Here is a 20,633-nt window from a genome sequence, read left to right as displayed (position 1 = left end):
ACGTCACGTGCACAGGGGACTGGAATTGGATGGAGGAACAAACTAAAACAGAAACTGCACCAACATCAATTGGTAGATGTCTGGAGGTTACAACACCCCAAAACAAGAGACTACACATTCCACTCCCCTGTCCATGCGTCGTACTTTAGACTGGATTTTTTTATAATAGAGCATAGGTTGTTAGAGGTGGTTGTTAGTACAAATATTGGTATAACAAAGTTCTCCGACCAGGCACCGGTGACGCTACAACTAAAGATAGGAGAGCTAAACACAAGAATTAAGGTGTGGAGATTAAATGAAGAACTTTTGCACGATAGAGCAACAGAAGAACGAATGAAAAAAGAATTAGAGATGTATTTTAAAGAAAACAACACAGAAGGGGTATCTGAAATGACGGTGTGGGAAGCCCATAAGGCCTATATAAGAGGCATTATGATAAAGGAGGAGGCGGAGAAAAGAAGGAGTACTAGAGAGAAAACATGGGCCTTGAGCAAAGAAATTAACACACTAGAACAGCTCCATAAGAACAAGAACGACAGTGAAACTTGCTAAAACTTAGCCGTAAAAGGGAGGAGATGAGAGAACTCATAGAGCAAGAAACAAGAATGATGTATAACAGAGTAAAAAAAGAAAGGTACCTATACGGGAACAGATGGGGGAGACATCTAGTGCAGGCTTTAGCAAAAAAAAAATCAGCAAATTACATAGACAAAAAACAAACAGGCAATGGGGAATTTGCACATAAAACAGTGGAAATCGCTAGGAAGTTTCAGGAATACTACGCGAGTCTATACGTTATAGGTTCCAAAGAAGAGGTCGAACAGAAACGGGTAAAAATAAAAGCATATCTGAGAGAGAGCGGCTTAGAGAAAATCACAGAGGAACAAATCAGTCAGCTTGAGGCCCCCATCTCTGAGGAAGAAATAATAAAAAGCGTAAAAGAAACACCGGTGGGGAAAAGTCCGGGGCCTGACGGCCTGACGATACTCTACTACAGAAAGTTTAAAGATATCCTGATCCCAAAAATGTGCTCCCTCATGAATAGGATAGGGGAGAAAGAGGAATTACGTAAAGAAGCCCTGGAGGCCACTATTGTTGTTATCCCAAAAGAAGGGAAAGATGGAACGCTATGTTCAAGTTATAGACCTATCTCTCTCCTAAACCTGGATACCAAAATTTACGCAAAAATCCTTGCGGATAGGCTGAAAAAGGTAATGCAAAATATAATACACCCAGATCAAGTTGGTTTCATCCCCGGGATGGAGGGGAGAGACAACGGAAGCAGGACCCTGTTAGCAATACAGGAGATGATAGGCAATGGGGCCCCAGGACTACTCCTGTTGATAGATGCTGAGAAAGCATTCGACAGGGTAGACTGGGGCCTCATGCAGAGTACATGGGAAGAAATAGGATTGGGCGAGAAAATGATAAAACGCATAAAGGCCCTATATAACAGACCTACAGCAAGGGTAAAGATAAATGGGATAGTATCAGAACCGTTCGAAATGCTCAATGGAACGAGACAGGGGTGCCCACTGTCCCCCCTGCTATTCGTGCTGGCATTGGAATCACTCCTAGCTAGGATAAGACAGAACCCAGATATAAGGGGGATAAAGATGGGGATGAAATCCATAAGTTAGCGGCGTATGCGGACGATATCCTGTTCTATGTAACCAGCCCAAAGACATCCCTGCCAAATTTAATGAAAACCTTAAAAGAGTATGGCGAGGTCTCAAATTTTAAGATAAACCCATCGAAGTCCGAAACCCTCACGTTTAACATTCCAAAAAGTAAAGAACTTTCACTTCAAAAAAGTTTTTCATATGTTTGGGGTAAAAAAGAAATAAAGTACTTAGGGGTTAAGATGACTAAAACCAGCGTAAGATTATACCAAGCAAATTTCCTCCCTTTACTGGACGAGATTAAAACTGAATTAAATAGAATAACAACAGGAAACATATCGTGGGGGGGAAGAATTAATATTATTAAAATGGTTATTCTCCCCAAAATCATATATAAAATGCAGATGCTACCGATCCCACTCCCGGAGGCCTTCTTTAAAACAATACAAAAGCTCTTCACAAGTTTCATTTGGAAAAGGAAAAAAGCAAGAATAAGTATGGCACAGTTAACTAAAGAAAGGGTAAGAGGGGGCTGGGGTGCACCGGATATTAGAAATTATTACAATGCTGTAATAATGTCAGGGATAGTAGAATGGGCAAAAGAAAATAGAGAAAAAAGATGGGTTAAGATGGAAGGCACAATAAGCACAGTCAATTTAGGAAAAATAATATGGATACCTCTACAGTATAGAAAACTAGGTAACGGCACAAATAACATCACTAGACACGCACTAAAAATATGGGATCACATACACAGAAAGGAAAAATGGGAATATAACTCACCACTAATACCACTAACAAATACAGAATATTTTATACCGGGAATGGAAGCCTGGTTTGGGAAATGGATAACACTAGCAAATGCACAACTGAAAGATATTATGGACCAAGGCAAAATTTACACGTACCACGAACTAAAGAGCAAAGGGGAGTGGAGATCGATAGACGAATGGCAATACAACCAACTAAAGCATTTTACAGAGTCCTTGCCCCAGCCAATAAGATCGGAAGCAAACCTGCTTCCCCTAGAGAAAATCTGTGTGGATAGGGGGAAGAAGAGGGTGATCTCAAAGACATATAGAGCACTTATAGAAAGGATCGGGCCGGATATACCACCGTATATTGTAAAATGGGAGAATGAACTAGGAATATCCCTGAAAAAAGAAGAGATCAGACAAATATTGTGCTGGGTATACACCACTACAGTAAATAGTAATATGAGAGAGACAAACTATAAATGTTTAGTTAGATGGCATATTACCCCTGATAAAGCACATAAAATTTTAAAGGAAAAATCACAATATTGCTGGCGAGGGTGTAAAGAAATCGGGACGACAGCCCATATATGGTGGCAATGTCCGGAAATTTAAAAATATTGGGACGAGATAAGGCAAATAATAGGGGAAATAACCAACACAATGCTCCCAGACGACCCATGGAGCTGCCTATTTCATGGGATAAACATGCCAAACAAACAATACCTGAAAAGCCTATTGCCACCACTCCTAAACGCAGCTTAAAGCCTTATCCCCAGACATTGGAAGGAACCAATAAGACCTACAACGAGGAATTGGTGTAATAAAGTTAATGAGATCCAAAATCTAGAGTACTTAAGGTTTAGCGATGGGGAAGGTCTGGAAGCTTATGAGGAAAAATGGCAGGAATGGGACAAATTCAAACAAACTATGAGATACGCCGAAGCCATGGGAGCATAGGGAGCACTAGAACGACTGCACTAAAGGAATAGGAGAAAAAAAGCGGTGATTGACAAGCAGAACACAGAAGAGAAGCAGAGAGTAAAAGTGTCTGGTAGACAGGGGGGGGGGGATACCTAATATGTCACACTTTAAAATTTCCTCAATTTCCCTGTACCTGTGAGATCCGCTGCCCGTTACAGCACTGATAGTTGGCGGATGCCGTCCAGAACACCGGGCCGAGGAAAAGGTGGCAAGAAGCTTTGTTTTCCCCCATGTACTCCGGTCAATAGTGGCCCTGAGCTGAGGCCAAGTCACAATACGCGTCAATATGTCGTCGCAGACTGACTCCTCTGTACGGGTCCAGCAAACCCCCCAGGGATACCGGAGGTTATGGAGGCTATTGCGTCCTGCCACACTGCCATTGCCACCTGCCAAACAATCCTCACCAGCAAGCTAGAGGCAGTGCAGCTGGACATGGGACTTATCCGACAGGACATGGACAAGGTCCGCTCCTGCCTGACTAATGCAGAGGGGAGAGTAAGCCATGTGGAGGACATGGTTGCTGAACACGATGGGGCCCTCCACACGCTGCAGTCCAAGCTGAAAACTTTGGAATACAGAGCAGAGGATGCGGAAAATTACTGCCGACGTAACAATATCCGCATCATAGGTCTGGCAGAGGGGGCTGAGGGAAAGAACCCCAGAGTTTTTACTGAGGAACTCCTGCGCTCCCTCCTGCCTTCAGCCCAGCTATCCCCATATTTTAAGGAGGAGAGGGCACACCGCATGCTGCCGCAGCCTGGCCTGCAGGGAGCCCCCCCCCCGCACATTTATTCTGCGGCTGCTGAATTTCAGAGACTGAGATAAGCTGCTCAGAGCCACTAGATTGGCAGGAGACATATATTACCAAAACAACTGGCTCATGTTGTTTCCAGATTGTTCTATGGAGACGCAGAAGCTCCGCAGGTCGTTTGACGCAGTCAAAGCTGCCCTCAGAGAAAGGAGAATTAAATGCAGCGTGCTATTCCCAGCCAAATTGTGAGTTGTTGACGGTGAGACTGCAAGATTTTTTACCTCCCCTAGAGAGGCCACATGCTGGCTGGAATCCTTGCCGCCACATTACAGTTTAAGGTTGAACTGGATGGACTTGTGTCTTTTTTCAACCTGACTAACTATGTAACTATGAATAAAACACATGGATGATTCTCCCTGATTGTGTACATTCTGACTCAAGCTTCTTCTGTGTGTCTGTTTCAATTGAACCTGTAGTCTTTTTGTTTCCCATGCAACTCCCATAGAATTTAAAAGGGAGGCTGGGGGGAACTTTCCTGCATTTATGGAGCCTGACTGTGGCCTTATTCTGTTTTATGCTAACACATGGGAAAACAATTCCAGGATAACCCAGGAAGGATTCAGTTCAACAAACCATCGATGGTGGGGGGCCACCATAAGCTTTGTGCCCCTGGTCCTTATCAGGTGAACTTCCTTACTATTAAATACAGCGTGATATTCCCAACCAAACTGTGAGTTGTTGGCGGCGAGACGGTGAATGTTTTTACCTCCCCTTGAAAGGTCACACGCTGGCTGGAGTCCTTGCTGCCACATGGATGATCCTTCCTGACTGTGAGTACCTTCTGAATCAGGCTTCTTTTGTGTGTCTGTTTCAATTGAGCCTGTGGACTTTTTGTTTCCCAGGCAACTCCCATAGAATTTAAAAGGGTGGCTGGGGGAAAACTTTCTGCATTTATGGAGCCTGACTGTGGCCTTAACCTGTGTTGTGCTGACACATGGGAAAATAATCTCATGATAACCTAGAAAGGACTCAGTTTAATGAACCGTCGATGGTGGGGAGCCACCATAAGATTCGTGCCCCTAGTCTATACCAGGTGAACTTCCTTACCTTCCTTACTCTGTTATCCTGCTTCCAGCACCTCCTGATGGGAACTTTATGATGCAACTCTGCTGATTTCTTTCCAGGTTAACGGTGCAAGAGTTGTTACTATGAATTAACTGCTACTCCACGCTTACTACACGTCTCCCAAGTTTACAGTTGCCTCCGGGCAGGTTATGGGGAACCAAGCAGACCCTCACTTGAGAGACCTGCGGGGAGGGGGGATGGGAAAGGTGGCCGTTGTCGACTACAAATGGATGTTTAAAGTCTGTAAGTTTTTTGAGTTGTTGTTGTTTTACATTGAACATTGTTCTTTTATAATATGAGGTACGTGCTCATAATAAATCACATGTGGGGATACTGGGAGTTGGATGTGCAGTAGGAGGGGGTATCTCCACTCGAGGCGATGCGCCCTATCATGCTATCCCCTGGAGTACTGGAGTCCAGGCCTGTCCTGTCCCCCAGGGAATATTTCTTTTAGCTATGACGTGATGTCTATGCATAATATAATTTCCTGGAACGAACGGGGCCTCATCTCTGCCACTAAACGCTCTTTGGTCTTTATCTACCTTAAGAAATACTCCCCTCAGCTGGTTGTGCTTCAAGAAACCCACCTGGTGGGCTCGCCCATCCTGGGTCTAAAGAAGGCATGGGTCGGGGGTCATTATCATGCAACATATTCCAGCTATTCCAGAGGGGTCAGCATCCTGGTGCATAGTAGACTACCCTTCCAGCTCATTGATCTTAAAACAGACCCTGAGGGTCGCTTTATAATAATGCATGCTTTCATTTCTAATGCTCCTTTGGTTCTGGTGGGAATGTATCTGCCCCCCCCGGCTGACGTCTCAGTGCTTGACACAGTCATGCAGAACGTGCTTACATATGGGGTTGATGATGTTTTGTTTATAGGAGACTTTAATATGACTCCGTCCTCAGATCTGGATAGACTCCCCCCCGCCGCTCGGTGGGCCCCTGGACTGGCCCGGTGGATAGCAGCGTTCAGCCTGGTGGATGTCTGGCGTCACTACCATCCCAAAGACAGAGGTTACTCTTGTCATTCAGCATCCTTCAGGTCGTTCTCACGCATTGATCTGGCCCTGGCCTCCCGATCCATGGTGCACAGGGTGTCCGAGGCCAGCATGCTCCCAAGGGGGGTCTCGGTTCATGCTCCGCTCAGGATTGGGTTGGCAGCCGGGGAGCTGGGGGTGCGGACATGGCGTCTGTCCAGATTTTATAGAATAGATCCCGCCATACAGGAACACATTCAAGAGGGTATCTGCCACTACTGGCTCGCTAACACTAACTCTACCACTCCTGAGATTACTTGGGATGCCTTTAAAGCCTGGGCCCACGGAGCTTATATATCCCGATAGCTGCTGCCCGCAAAGCCTCTGCACAGTCGTTAACTGAGCTGGAGAGGGAAGTTGAACTTAAAGAAGCAGAGTATGTAGCCAACCCAAACACCATTGCTTATGGGGCTTGGCAATTTGCTCTGCAGCAGCTATCCATGCTAAGGATAGACATGACACACAAATCCCGTCTACACCTAACCCAGAGGATTTTTGAGTTTGGAAATAAAAATAGTAGATTGCTGGCCTGGTTGGCAAGGGATCAATTTGCGATGACTACTATTAGTGGGATTAGGGACCATACTGGCACTATATTACGCACACCCTCTGAAATTAATGGCCGGTTTCTCAGTTACTATAGGCAGCTTTATTCCACCCAAACGTCATATACTACCATAGACTTACGTTCCTATCTCGACAAAGTTAAAATCCCTAGGATTAACGACAAGACTAGCACAGACCTGGACCAGGAAATAACTCTGGAAGAAGTTCAGAAGGCCATGACCCAACTTAAGCCAGGCAAAACGCCTGGGGCTGATGGTCTACCTATTGAGTTCTATACGCAATATCTGGACCTGCTTGCCCCTAGGTTTACTTCTCTGTTTAAACAACTCCTGCTCACGGGGGAGCTCCCGGACTCTATGTCGGAGGCTGTGGTGGTGCTGGTGCCTAAGCCCGGTCGGGATCCAGAGGACTGCTCCTTGTATAGACCAATTTCTCTTCTTAATGTTGATGCCAAAGTCTTGGACAAGATACTGGCTAATCGGCTGTCGGCAGTTCTGGAAGACATAATTCATGTCGATCAAACTGGGTTCATTCCAGGCAAGGGCACCGACATTAATCTCAGATGCCTTTTTTTGAACCTTTCAGTCACCCACGCTAACAGTGGCAGCAGAGTTATAGCCTCTCTTGACGCCGAGAAGGCTTTTGATTCGGTAGAGTGGGAGTTCCTATTGGAGGTGATGGAGAGATTCGTATTTGGCCCCCACTTTATCCGGTGGCTTAAAATGTTGTATAGCTCCCCTAGGGCCAGAATTCGAACCAATGATAGGCTGATAATGATATCTGAATCCTTCCCGCTACAGAGGGGCACAAGGCAGGGATGCCCGCTCTCCACCTCCCTTTTTGCCCTGGCCTTGGAACCACTGGCGATACTTATCAGGGATTCAGCTCAGGTTAGAGGACTCGGGGTGGGGCCCCTGGAGGAAAAGCTTTCTCTGTATGCCGATGACGCTTTGCTTTATCTACAAGATGCAAATAGCTCTCTCAGGGCAGCCCTGGATATATTTGGGCATTACTCAGGGGTGCGGATTAATTGGGATAAGTCAATTCTCTTCCCCCTCGACCCTGATGCATGAGTATTAGCTACATATTAGCTACAGACAGCCTGGTGTGGGTGGAGCAACTTAAATACCTAGGTATCCAGATTAGGAGAGACCCAGCCAGCTACTCTAGCCTTAATATCACCCCTATACTCACCCAGTTAAAGGAGAAATGCTTGTCTTGGTCCTCGCTACCCCTGAATCTTATGGGCAGAATCAATATCCTAAAAATGATTTTCCTCCCTAAGTTTCTCTATGTTTTCCGGAACTCCCCGACCTGGTTTCCCAACCCTTTCTTCAAAGAGGTGGAGAAATGTATGTGTCAGGTCTCTCACTTACCAGACCGGAGAGTCCACTTGGGCAGAGGGTAGGCTCCCTTACGTATCCGACGTGCGGCCCCTGGTAGAGCAGACAGGAAGCACACAAGTGCGGAGTGGTATGAGAGCCTGTGCAGGAGTCCGTATTTCGGAAGCTAGCAGTCTTCAGACATCAGGTGATAGTCAGAGGCACAGGCAACGGATGCTGAGCAGGAGCTAAAGACAGGTCGATGCACAGGCTGGGTTTGGCAACAGGCGGGCAGCAGAGGTACAGGAGGAGCAGGCAGAAGCGAGGTCAAAACAAGCCGGGGTCAGATGCAGGCGGAGGTCAGAAGAATCCAAAGGCAAGCCGGGTCATCAACAGATCAGTAACTCAGGAACTCAGGAACATAGGAACAGGAAACAGGAAACAGGAACTAGGCACAGAGCTGTTGATCAGGCAGCACCAATCAGAGATAGCAGCAGACCTAAATAGGCTGACTGGCGCCAAACGCCTCGCACGTGCGCGCGCCGATACGCACAGACACCCGCACGCACCCGAGTGCGCCCCCGGACACCGGCGCGCACACCAGCACCACCAGGCGCAGCGCGGCCAGCCAGATTAGACACGCCAGTGCCCCCAGAAGCACGCGCCCCAGCACGCACAGGAACGCGCGCACCAATGCGCCCCGGCGCACACCGACGCACAACCAGGTAACCTCTCTGACAGTATGATTAGTTTCATTTGGGGAGGAAAGTTACCTAGAATAGCCAAAGCAACCCTGATCCTCCCGGTGGGATGCGGAGGCCTGGCACTCCCAGATCTGCGTGTCTATTTTTGGGCGGCAGTGCTGGTCACTGTCTGATGGTGGCTCATGCGATCTCGAACTAACGTCGCGTTATGTCTTGAGGCAGCTGTTGTGGGTTCACTTCAGGAGCTAGGGAATCTGATCTATCGGGGGTCCCGAGCATATTCTGAGCTTCCTCATTCCACTAAAACTACGCTCAGGGTGTGGGCTGTAGCGAGGTCTAGATTTGCATGCCCCAACAGGTGGTCTCCCTTTACTCCTCTATGGGGCAACCCCAATCTCCCGCATCTCCATCTACCATTCCTGACCCCCAACTCTGGGCCGAATATGGGATACAGACTTTAGGGGACATTATAACAGCTGACCGACTACTCTCCCTGACAGAACTTAGGGCCCGATTCCATCTTCCCGAATGGATGACATTCAGATACTTTCAACTCCACCACGCTATACGTGCCCAATTCCCTACCATAACCAAGCTAGACATGGACCCAATAGAAGGCAGACCGGCCCTGGAATGGCTTTCTAAGCCTCTTTCCACACTATATATTGACCTGCTTAGTTGCAATTCCCCCAGGATGGAACGACTCTGGGAGAAGTGGAAGGCGGACATGCCAGACTTAGACAGGGAGGACTGGGATGACTGTCTAGGGGAAAGTGCCCAAACATTAATTTCATCTAGGGATAGGCTGATCTAAGTCAAATTTTTACACAGAGTCTATTTTACACCTCAGAGGCTACATCGAGAGCTGGTGCAAGGATTTTTGACACCCTAGGCGAAACCTCATTTTGCTACCACCCCCTTGACTCCACAACGGACTCCACCCCCTTTTCCCTGCCCATGTATACCTCACCTTTTTAATGAAGTGCCCATCAAATATAGCCTCACCAGCGCCCATCAATGCAGCCTCACCAGCACCCATCAATGCAGCCTCACCAGCGCCCATCAAATGCAGCCTTGCCAGCGCTCATCAAATGTCACCTTACCAGCACCCATTAAATGTCGCCTTACCAGTGCCCATCAATGCAGCCTCAGCAGCGCCCATAAATGCAGCCTCAGCAGCGCACATCCAATGCAGCCTCACCAGCAATCATCAAATGTAGCCTCACCAGCGGCCATCAAATGTAGCCTCACCAGCGGCCATCAAATGTAGCCTCACCTGCGCCCATCAAATGCAGCCTCACCAGCGCCCATCAATGCAGCCTCACCAGCGCCCATCAATGCAGCCTCACCAGCGCCATCAATGCAGCCTCACCAGCGCCCATTAAATGTAACCTCACCAGCGCCCATTAAATGCAGCCTCACCAGAACCCATTAAATGCAGCCTCCCCAGCGCCCATTAAATGCAGCTTCACCAGCGCCCATTAAATGCAGCTTCACCAGCGCCCATTAAATGCAGCCTCACCAGCGCCCATCAAATGCAGCCTCACCAGCGCCCATCAAATGCAGCCTCACCAGCGCCCATCAATGCAGCCTCAACAGCGCCCATCGATGCAGCCTACCAGTGCCCATCAATGAATGTTTGCTTGCTTCCATTTATTTGGGAGTCGGGACACAGACACAGTCCTCTGCAACCGCTGTGCTTCTGACACTGTGTGCAAAAGGATTGGCGGCTGCCTGCTGATGCTGAGACTTAGTTGCTTGCTGCAGAGAGAAGAGAGTAGGAACACCAGTGGTGGGGCGACCTAGGCGGCTGCCTAGTTTGCCTAGTGGTAGCACCGGCTCTGGCTACATCACAGATCTGCTAACTGTACTAGATATGGTGGAGAGGAGGGTACATACATGCACATGTTCTGGAGCTGTCCTGGTGTGGCCCGGTTCTGGACACAGGTGATCAAGCTTATAAATTTTCGTCTCCAACTGGCTTTACCAATCACCTCTGAGCTGTTGCTCCTTAGTATCCATGATGATGACCAAAGACCAAGGTACACCAAAATACTTGTTTGTTTTTTACTATATTATGCCAGAAGAGAAATTATACTTAAGTGGAATTCCCGATCCCCCCCCCCCCCCCCCCCGTGGGTTCTTGGGAACAATCCATTAACGTGGCTCTTCCCATGTATAAACTAATGTACATAAACAGAAATTGCCCTGTGAAATATGAGAGGGTCTGGCAGCCCTGCATAATTTTTGATGGTACCTACTGTGGGACAATATACAGGGCATTGCCGAACCCTCTGGTGACATTAACGATACCCCCAACTGGGGAATGACTAGATACCTATGTTGTGTTAATGCTCCTTTGAACTGCATATGTAACTTTTGTCCGAAGAACGATGCCCTGCATGTAATTGTATCTGCTTTTATTTATGATTGTACTTCATAAACTGTATCATACCACATCTCCTTCAATAAAAGAACATCCTGTTCATGTTTAAAAAAAAAAATATCCATAGGTGACACTTTAAAAGCCTTTGCAGGTTATCAGTTTAGATTTAGAGGAGGTCTAGTGCTAGGATTATTGCTCTCACTCTGACGATCGGGGCGATATCTCACATTTGTGGTGTGATTACTGTTTACATGTGCATGCGGGACCGACGTGTGCGTTCGCCACTGCGTGTGAGCACGGGGTGACGGGCACTTTTAAAAAAGTTTATTTATTTTATTTATTTTTACAGTTTTTTTTTTATCACTTTTTTTGCTGTCAAAAAAATTTTAAACATCCCTTTAGACAGCAATAGCAATGGCAGGTACTCTTTATGGAGAAATAGGTGGTCTATTAGAAATACTTTTACATGAAGCAGAATCACCGGCTGAAAAAAATTACACCGGGATCATGACACCTCAACAATGATCCCGGTACAACCACCTCCCTACCAGGAAGTATAGGGGGTCATTTACTATAGCGCCGGGAAGTACTGGGCACTATTGCAAATAGTGGCGCCCATTTTAGCCAATTAAAATTTTAACAGGCAAATGAAAAAGAGTGCTATTAGCGGCACACAAATTCGAAATCAGCGATTCCGCGTATATGCAAATGCCAATTTCTACTAAGTTGTTATATAGCACTGCACTTTAACCATGATCCATGTATGTGAAAGAAACATTTTTATGTGAGATGTGCTCTACCTCGTGTGCATCTATTGATGTGTATTGCAATTAGTATTCCTAGTTTTTTTCCTTCTTTTGCTAACGAATGCTTTTATGAATGATTATTACATAGCAATGTCTGCTATTCTGTAAAGTTACATGTATTAAGCATTTAGGTTACCTATTTGTTGTATGTTGTTTTTTATTTTTTAATTTAGGTGACTATAAAGCAGTAATTATTTAGGTTCATTCTTTAATCATACTACCTTATTATGCAGTTTTTGTACTTAGCACAATGGCTTAGTGGTCTGCTCAGATGTCTCCACTGCACTCAAGGTACAAGTTCAAATACGAGCCAACCCACCATCCGCCAGCTGTTTATTTTTTCAGAAATGTAAACTGCCCGTTAGCTAGTGTGTGGTGTTTGGAATTTCACACCATAATATTATTGAATACTTACATACCATTGCATGCATTTGAAGAGTTAATATAATAGAATCAGCCAAATTAAAGTGCATTGGCTAATTGGCATTCACCTATTTTCAGCATATGCTGCTTTGGCTAATTGGCCATTTGCCTTTTTTTCACCAATTCAATCTTTTAGTATCTCTCTGTGGGATTTGAACCCATGAGTCCTTCAAAGCCTGCGTTTTTCAAGGTAGAAGTGCTGATCTATTAGGTGTAGCAAAATCATACATAGAAAATACATTTACTAGTGTTTGATGTTTCTTCTCCCTGAGCTGTCTCTCTTGCCGCCGCCGTCTTCTCCTGCTGATGTGTTCTTCCATGCAGTCGGTTACCCGCTAATATAAAAAAGCCGCTCTTCTTCTGTGGTGGTCTTCCGTGGCCACAGAAGAAGAGCGGCTTTTTTTTTTATTAGCGGGTAACCGGCGGTGCGGAAGAACACAGCAGATGGAGAAGACGGCGGCGGCAGGAGAGATGGCTCGGGGAGTAGATGGCTCAGGGAAGAAGACAGCTCGGAGCTATTTTACAATAAAGGACTTGCCAAAAACCGGCTATTGATTTTTTTTACATTTTACTGCTTTTTTTGGTGAACGGGTAGGGGTTGTTAAAGGGTGCTTTCAGATTCTGATAAACCCCCTGCCCGCAGACCGACAACCACTGACCAGGGTTGTCGGGAAGAGGCCCTTGTCCCCATCATGGGGACAAGGTGCTTTGGGGCATGTGGTCTGGTACGGTTTAGAAGGGGAGGGTGCTCCCTCACCCCCCCATCCTGACCTCCAAGCTGCATGCTCGGATAAGGGTCTGGTATGAATTTTGGGAGGCCCCACGTCAATTTTATTTTACATTTTGGTGTGGGGTTCCCCTTAAAGTCCATACCAGACCTGAAGGGCCTGGTATCTACTGGGGGGGACCCTATGACATTTTTTTCCTTGATTTTTGGAATTCCACACCATAATATGAAAAAATACCATTGCATGCATTTGAAGCGTTAAAATATGGAATAAACCAAACTAATGTGCATTGGCTAATTATGCTATGAGTACAATGCATGCTTTCAGGAGGTGATGCTGTCAGTGGGATTTGAACTCATGGCTTGAACCTTTGAGGGCAGCAGGACATACCGCTATGCTACAGAGCTGAGCACATACCTACAGAGAAAATACCTTTACTAATGTTTGATTCTATACAATAATGTTTTGCATTTCAGGCATTATTTTTATAGTAACAACCATGCTCATGCTGATGTGGCATTGGCTAATAGGCGTTCGCCTCTTTTCAGCATATGCTGCTGAGTCTAATACTAGCTTTCAGTAGGTGATACCATCTGTGTGATTTTCAGTCATTTGAGCACAATTATATTGAGAACATACGTTTACTAGTGTTTGATGGTGGGACTACTTTATATTCTAGGTATAATAGTACTCAGCACTAGGGATGAGCTTCGAGTTCGAGTCGAACACATGTTCGACTTGAACATTGGCTGTTCGCAAGTTCGCCGAACAGGGAACAATTTGGGGTGTTCGCGGCAAATTCAAATGCCGCGGAACACCCTTTAAAAGTCTATGGGAGAAATCAAAAGTGCTAATTTTAAAGGCTTATATGCAAGTTATTGTCATTAAAAATGTTGGGGACCTGGGTCCTGCCCCAGGGGACATGGATCAATGCAAAAATAGTTTTAAAAACGGCCGTTTTTTTCAGGAGCAGTGATTTTAATCATGCTTAAAGTCAAACAATAAAAGTGTAATATCCCTTTAAATTTCGTAGCTGGGGGGGTGTCTATAGTATGCCTGTAAAGGGGCGCATGTTTCCCGTGTTTAGAACAGTCTGACAGCAAAATGACATTTCAAAGGAAAAAAGCCATTTAAAACTACTCGCGGCTATTGCATTGCCGGTCCGACAATACACATAGAAGTTCATTGATAAAAACGGCATGGGAATTCCCCACAGGGGAACCCCGAACCAAAATGTAAAAAAAAAATGACGTGGGGGTCCCCCTAAATTCCATACCAGACCCTTCAGGTCTGGTATGGATTTTAAGGGGAACCCCGCGCCAAAAAAAAAAACGGCGTGGGGTCCCCCCATAAATCCATACCAGATCCTTATCCGAGCACGCAACCTGGCAGGCCGTAGGAAAAGAGGGGGGATGAGAGAGCGCCCCCCCTCCTGAACCGTACCAGGCCACATGCCCTCAACATTGGGAGGGTGCTTTGGGGTAGCCCCCCAAAACACCTTGTCCCAATGTTGATGAGGACAAGGGCCCCATCCCCACAACCCTGGCCGGTGGTTGTGGGGGTCTGTGGGCGGGGGGCTTATCGGAATCTGGAAGCCCCCTTTAACAAGGGGACCCACAGATCCTGCCCCCCCCCTGTATGAAATGGTAAGGGGGTACTTATCCCTACCATTTCACTAAAAAACTGTCAAAAATGTTAAAAATGACTAGAGACAGTTTTTGACAATTCCTTTATTTAAATGCTTCTTCTATCTTCCTTCATCTTCTTCTTCTTCTGGTTCTTCTGGTTCTTCCTCCGGCGTTCTCGTCCAGCATCTCCCCTGTGGCGTCTTCTATCTTCTTCTCCTCGGGCCGCTCCGCACCCATGGCATGGGGGGAGGCTCCCGCTCTTCTCTTCATCTTCTTCTTCATCCTCTTCTTCTCCGGGCCGCTCCGCATCCATGCTGGCATGGAGGGAGGCTCCCGCTGTGTGACAGCGTCTCCTCGCCTGACAGTTCTTAAATAACGGGGGGCGGGGCCACCCGGTGACCCCGCCCCCCTCTGACACACGGGACATGACGGGACTTCCCTGTGACATTCCCCGTGACGTCACAGGGAAGTCCCGTCAAGTCACCGTGCGGCACCGTGGCCCCACCCCCCGTTATTTAAGAACCGTCAGACGAGGAGACGCCATCACACAGCGGGAGCCTCCATCCATGCCAGCATGGATGCGGAGCGGCCCGGAGAAGAAAATGAAGAAGTGAAGAAGAGAAGAAGATGAAGCAGAGAAGAAGAAGATGAAGAAGAGAAGAAGATGAAGAGAAGAGCGGGAGCCTCCCCCCATGCCATGGGTGCGGAGCGACCCGAGGAGAAGAAGATAGAAGACGCCGCGGAGGAGATGCTGGACGAGAACGCCGGAGGAAGAACCAGAAGAGCCAGAAGAACCAGAAGAAGAAGATGAAGGAAGATAGAAGAAAGAAGAAGCATTTAAATAAAGGAATTGTCAAAAACTGTCTCTTGTCATTTTTAACATTTTTGACAGTTTTTTAGTGAAATGGTAGGGGTACAAGTACCCCCTTACCATTTCACACAGGGGGGGCGGGATCTGGGGGTCCCCTTGTTAAAGAGGGCTTCCAGATTCCGATAAGCCCCCCACCCGCAGACCCCCACAACCACCGGCCAGGGTTGTGGGGATGAGGCCCTTGTCCTCATCAACATGGGGACAAGGTGTTTTGGGGGGCATGTGGCCTGGTACAGTTCAGGAGGGGGGGCGCTCTCTCGTCCCCCCCTCTTTTCCTGCGGCCTGCCAGGTTGCGTGCTCGGATAAGGGTCTGGTATGGAATTTAGGGGGACCCCCACGTCATTTTTTTTTAAATTTTGGTTCGGGGTTCCCCTGTGGGGAATTCCCATGCCGTTTTTATCAATGAACTTCCATATGTATTGTTGGACCGGCAATGCAATAGCCGCGAGTAGTTTTAAATGGCTTTTTTCCTTTGAAATGTCATTTTGCTGTCAGACTGTTCTAAACACGGGAAACATGTGCCGCTTTACAGGCATACTATAGACACTCCCCAGCTACGAAATTTAAAGGGATATTACACTTTTATTGTTTGACTTTAAGCATTGATCCATGTCCCCTGGGGCAGGACCCAGGTCCCCAAACACTTTTTATGACAATAACTTGCATATAAGCCTTTAAAATTAGCACTTTTGATTATTCATGTTCGTGTCCCATAGACTTTAACGGTGTTCGCGTGTTCGAACGAACTTTTTTCCTGTTCGCATGTTCTGGTGCGAACCAAACAGGGGGGTGTTCGGCTCATCATTACTCAGCACAGTGACTTAGGCCCCTTTCACACTTTGATGTGACTTTAAGCAATGCCTGTGTAATCTTGAGGTCTATGGACGCAGGAGTCACAGGGAAAGGCGCGCAATTTTCCCGCGATTTTGCGTCGGCAATCTTGCCGCGATTCCAGGGAATGCCTGTGTAAACTTGAGGTCTATGGACCTCAACTCACATCAAAGTTGGACCAAAGTAGTACAGGGACTACTTTGAAGTGGGTGTGACTTGAAGTCGCACAGATATGAATGGTACACATTGAAAAACATGGGGTATGACTTGTCATGTGACTCTGTCCAAAGTCGCACAAGTGTGAGAGGGGCCTCAGCCCGACTTTGTGAGCGATTTCAGAGACATCAGTGCACTTTCCTCCACAGATGTCTAGTAAAATCACATAGGTCCCAACTGTACCTGATTTGGAACAAAGTCCCTCTGTCCCTCTTTCTTCCTCATTTTGCTCTGATCTGTATAGTTGTATATAAAATGCACTTTTTATCTTTCAAAAAGGGTTTTCCAGCGCTAAACCTTTCAACTAATTTCTAAATTGCTTTGTTTGTAAATTTCCAAATTATTGGTTAAAAAAAAATGCACTTAACTAATATATATATTTTTTTTTAATAATTCTCCTTTAAGAAGGTGTTTTAGGAGGTGTGTCCTATGCCTACATACTTTTGCTAATAGGTGTCCCTTATACCCATCTCAAAAAGTTGGGAGGTAAGAAATCACTCCCTGAAGTCACCCAAAGTAGTGCAGGAACTACTTTTGGGAATCGTGGCGTCGCACCAATTCAGACAGTTCCATTGCCGTCAATAGGCGCCGATTTGGCTTGCAATTTGACATGTCAGTTCAGAGCTATGTGAACATGGGTGAAGTTGCATATATATTAGAGCTGCACGATTCTGGCCAAAATGAGAATCACGATTTTTTTGCTTAGAATAAAAAAAAAACGATTCTCGCGACGTAAAATCTTTCACATTATCCCAAAAAAATTGGACAGGAAATAGCAGCGCATGTCACAATATGATAAGTGTAAAACACAATGCAAATCGCCAGAAAGTCCTTTTGAGCAAATTGCAGCTCTTTGTGAGGAGGTACAGTCTATTAGCAGGGCAGCCTTGTAAGGGGAGGTGAAGCCACTCCAATATGTAAACAAGAGAAAAAAAAACAGCAACAGGCGCCTCTTAGTAAGATTGTAATATTTAATGACAATAAGCATTAAAAGCACTCACATTTAACAATGTGTAAATCCAGCATAGGAGGTCACAGTAGAAGCCATGGTTGATCTCTGCAATCCGGGATGGGAAAGAGCCTTGTTCCTTCTGTGCTGCCGGCTGGGTTGATTTTCTGCAACAGACTTCCGGGATTCGATCGTGAACCAGAATGAGGCTTGCAACTCAGCCAGGCAGTCACATGGAGGGCTGGAGTGCAGAGTCACGATATGGACTGTACTGCCGTAAAGCAACACGTTTCCGAGTATGCGCTGTAGGGCGCGCTCCTTTCTCAAGCTAAATGAATGGGTCGTATGCAGCCTATTTAAATGCTTACTCAGCAGTGCCACCTAATGGTTAGAACTAATATTACAGACCTTATGAATACAACAGGAATGTGTCTATAGCATCTAAACCAAGGGGATAAATCCTTTTTGGAACCAGATGATGCCAAAGAATTGGGTAGTTTGGCAGAATTCTGTACTTCCAAATGGATGTCCATATTGGTTAAACATAGAGATATGAAGTTTGAACAGCTTAAAAAATCTGTGCAACTTTTATCGCAAGAAATAATCAGTATGGGACAAAAAGTCCCCTCCTCTTGGATAGAAATACTTAAAAAGAACACTAAGAAACAAGAGAGCGACCTCATTTACAGTAAACTGGGCAAATTTAGACGGGATATTCAGGATTACTCCAATAATAAAGTATTTACATGGATGAAATAATCAATACCAATCCCATCATTAATACAACAACATCCATCTATTAATCCCACTACTCATTCACCCCATCCTTATCCACCACCGTTGTTACCTACCAAAACAATTACTCGCAACTCAATTAATGTTTTGCAGTGTCCTTCTTCTATAGGTCATACTGCACAACATTACAAAAACACTAAAGCACTTACTAAATCACCTAAGGCCAAATTAATAGACAATCTTAATCAGTTCTATAATTGTCCACGTCTAGGCCCTGAGACCAATACTCAGGCTGTTACCAATACATCTGCCTATAACAATAGGGATCAGATGCAGGTAACAGAAAACCATAGCTCTGGTTCAATGCGTGAGCCTACAGCTACTATTAGTTCTTTACCATTCACCACTTCAGTCACTCTCCCTCTCTCCCCCGTAGCAACAACAGCTATTTGCTCAGCATCAGATATCCCTCCGATTCACTCTACTAGCACATCAGTTCCACAGCCACCCAGGAATGCTGAGGATGTACCCATCACATTTGGTTCTCATAGCATCTTAGAAAATTCTTTTTTATCCATACACCCCTCTCCAGCCACTCAGGTAAAAAGAAAATTCGCCGGAGAGGCTGCAGAGGGGGAAGAGGTAGAAATAGAAACTCAACAGAGCAAAAACCGAAAACAGTCAAAATCTTTAATTTGTCCCAACAAGTCCTAACCCCAGCAGAAATCTCCTTGTTAAACCATGGTCTTAATTTTGCACCATTCAACAAACCTGATCCGTTCACATTATTCAAGGACTTGAATAGATACGTTAGAAACCTCACGTTACTAAGATTTTTTCAATTGAAAAAATGCGAAAAATGTTCCCAATACAGATATTCCCGATCCAGTAGTCATTTCAGACTCTTCTCCTGAGGAATATGAGTTTGATTTTGATGTGGAGATAATAGAGATGCTAGAGCATCTCTATCATGATGACTCATATACTGGACTGGATCTGTTCACACAACATCTACACACTTCCCCACCAGTTATACATTCTGGATTGAGCAGAAATCGATTTTTTATCCATACCAATCAAAAGGTCACCTCACCACATTTTATAATATGGTATTTTCGGATCTAAAAAAAGATGTGTGCCTGTACAACACCAAATGTTGCCAATCTGGGTGGCCTTGCTCCTAAAGAAATGACAGCTCTAAAATCACTAACCAGAAATAATGATTTGATCATCAAAACTGCTGATAAAGGCGGTGGAATTGTGATCCAAAATAGATCTGATTACATCAGGGAAGCGGAGCATTTACTTGCGGATAGTCTTACCTATCGCAAGCTGAGTTCGGACCCACTACCTGACTTCCAAAAAGATATAAACCAACTTATTGATGGTGCTATCCAACAGAACATTATCAACAAAAATGAAGCCTCCTTTTTACGGAGAGATTTCTACCGCACCCCGTATTTTTACCATATAACCAAAATTCACAAAAAACAGACTAATCCCCCAGGGAGGCCTATTATTGCTGTTATGGATAGTATCACTTCTGGATTATCTAACTACATTGATCACCACCTACAACCTCTAGCGCAAGGACTACAGTCATATATTCGGGATGGAACCCACCTGTTGAATTTATTAAAACCATACAGATGGGAAGATGAATACACCTGGATATCTCTAGATGTCAATTCACTGTATACCTCTATTCCCCATATCTTCGGATTAACAGTCACTTTTTATCCGAAGACCCATATATGAGCAACAAACAAGCTTCCTTCATCCTGGACTGTGCAAGATACTGTTTGACGCATAATTATTTTTTGTTTGATGATCAGTATTACTTGCAGGTCCAAGGAACAGCCATGGGTGCCAATTTCGCAGCTTCTTATGCGAATTTGGCAATGGGACTATGGGAACATAGATATATCTGGCAGAATAGCCCATACCACAAGCACCTTATTTTTATGGATGATTCATTGACGACATTATAATCATCTGGGATGGTGCAGACGATGCTGTCAATGATTTCGTCTCCCATTGCAACAATAACCCATATGGTCTCAGCTTTACTCATGTCATGGACAAAAACAAATTAGCATTTCTAGATCTTGACCTTTACCATACTAACAATGAAATACATGCAAAGAATTTCTTCAAACCTACAGCAGCTAATTCTTTATTGCATTATAA

The 20,633-nt window shown here is 45.5% G+C and overlaps 1 protein-coding gene across 4 annotated transcripts in view; it reads right to left on the bottom strand.

Annotated features, from left to right (window-relative positions):
- SEMA6B (semaphorin 6B) overlaps positions 1-20,633 on the bottom strand; it is a 1,880,978-nt gene that overhangs the window by 1,818,540 nt on the left and 41,805 nt on the right. The gene's annotated exons all lie outside the window — the stretch shown is intronic.

The sequence above is a fragment of the Aquarana catesbeiana genome, linkage group LG01 (genome assembly GCF_042186555.1).
Source record: "Aquarana catesbeiana isolate 2022-GZ linkage group LG01, ASM4218655v1, whole genome shotgun sequence".
Classification (NCBI taxonomy): Eukaryota; Metazoa; Chordata; class Amphibia; order Anura; family Ranidae; genus Aquarana; species Aquarana catesbeiana.
This window is presented reverse-complemented; position numbering and strand designations above follow the sequence as displayed.